Source organism: Mauremys reevesii, linkage group 1 (assembly GCF_016161935.1).
Source record: "Mauremys reevesii isolate NIE-2019 linkage group 1, ASM1616193v1, whole genome shotgun sequence".
In the NCBI taxonomy this organism is placed as follows: Eukaryota; Metazoa; Chordata; order Testudines; family Geoemydidae; genus Mauremys; species Mauremys reevesii.
The window spans coordinates 255,893,871-255,895,467 of record NC_052623.1 but is presented as its reverse complement, the minus strand read 5'-3'; the positions used below and the strand labels follow the sequence as shown (position 1 = coordinate 255,895,467).

The 1,597-nt window shown below is 45.1% G+C and overlaps 1 long non-coding RNA gene across 1 annotated transcript; it reads left to right on the top strand.

Moving 5' to 3' along the window:
- The first annotated feature begins 202 nt into the window (after nucleotides 1-202).
- On the top strand, nucleotides 203-985 carry LOC120399915. The gene is made up of 2 exons (XR_005595399.1): nucleotides 203-397; nucleotides 805-985. It is a non-coding gene; the product is annotated as an uncharacterized LOC120399915 (long non-coding RNA).
- Nucleotides 986-1,597: the final 612 nt, after the last annotated feature.

Sequence of the window (1,597 nt, the reverse complement as noted above, 5' to 3'; positions counted from 1 at the left end):
GTTATGTAGCATTTAGAGTTCATGGACTAGAGTCAGACCTTCTGACCTTTAGTCTCAGTCCTGGTGCGGATTATGGTCTAGTGGCGAGAGAGGTGGGACTGGCAGTCAGGACTCGTGGGTTTAGCTCTTGCATCACAATCACTCTGGACTCATGATTCTAACTGGCACAGCTGTAACCATTAGAAAACACTTTCCCATGGATTCAAGAATAAGGTGTCTGTAAGCAGTCTCTATAATTCAGGGGTTTCCAAACAATGGCACATTACCACTGGAGGTACATGAGCTTTATGTTCCATCAATTCACTTCACAACAGTTTTGTAAAGAAATTGGTATGTGACTCAATTACGTTTGGGAACCACTGCTCTCCAGTTATTTGAGGAATCTGGGCAGAATGAGGTTTGTGATCCTTCCCAGCATGTCTTTCCTTTCTCAAAACCAACCCTCTCTATCCTTTGGCTATGTTTCTTTCCCCATTCCCATTTGCCCACTTGAAATAAGGATAGGCACAGTTTAGCTGTTGTAGGAAGGAACAAAGCACTCTCTTCTTCAAAGTGTTTCATTCCCTGTGAGACACTTTGAGTATGTTCTTTTCAGACCTCCCCTGCAGAGTGCTCAGGTTACCAAAGGGAGTCATTTGTTTTACTTTCCTTTTAAAAAACAACAGTTCCATTGGCTGTTGAAGAGCAGAATTTGGCCTCTTTTGGTCCAGAACATGTGTCTGTTCTCTAAAAAGTCAATGAAAAGAAACCCAAGGCAGGGACTGCACTGAAATAGTATCTTATTTCTTCATTTTTACTCTCCAGGACATAGCCATCAAGCTGAGACTTGGGCAAATGCATGAGGGAACGCTCTCCATGCAGGGATCCAATTGGGTGCAGACAGAGTGAATGCTCTTGGGCAATCTCGATCTTTGTGGATGCAAACCAAAGAGGGGCAGTGCAAACACAATCTGTTACTCGCTAATAAAACGATCATAAAAAATGATAATGACTAAAATCGAATGGCAGTTTTATTTATAAAATGCTCCTGGTCACTATTTCAGCCTTCACACCTCACCAATGCACTTGAGGTAAAACAATTTAAAATACATTAAAACAAACAAAAAAACCCACTTCTGAGTAATTGGGGCTAGATTGTGGCATTTAGCCACAGCCCATAATAAGGGCGAGTGCCCATGTAGTATAATGAAGGGAACTAAAGAGAAAGGGACAGGTTACAGGAGGGACCTAGTCTGGTGGAGCCGGGGCTGAGGAATGTAAGCCAGGGTGCAGTCAAGACTGAGCTTCAGCATATCTAATAGCTCTCTTGCTAGCAACTCTGCCTGCTTGCCGGATCCCTGAATGAAGCACCCTAGGGCATCTTTGGAAGCATTCCGAAAGCCCACCGGCTGGGCTGCACAGGGAGAAGAGCATTCTGCCACATCTCTTTAAGGGGTGCATCATACTCCACTCTACCCCAATGCCACTGGTCAGCTCTGCTGGTTGATCAGTGCATGAGGGGACAAAGCTATAGCCCAGCCTACTCCCTGTCCCTCCCCAACCCCTTTTGGGTAGGTTGTTCCCAGTAGTAACAACCCCTGCACTCCCCTGAACAGAG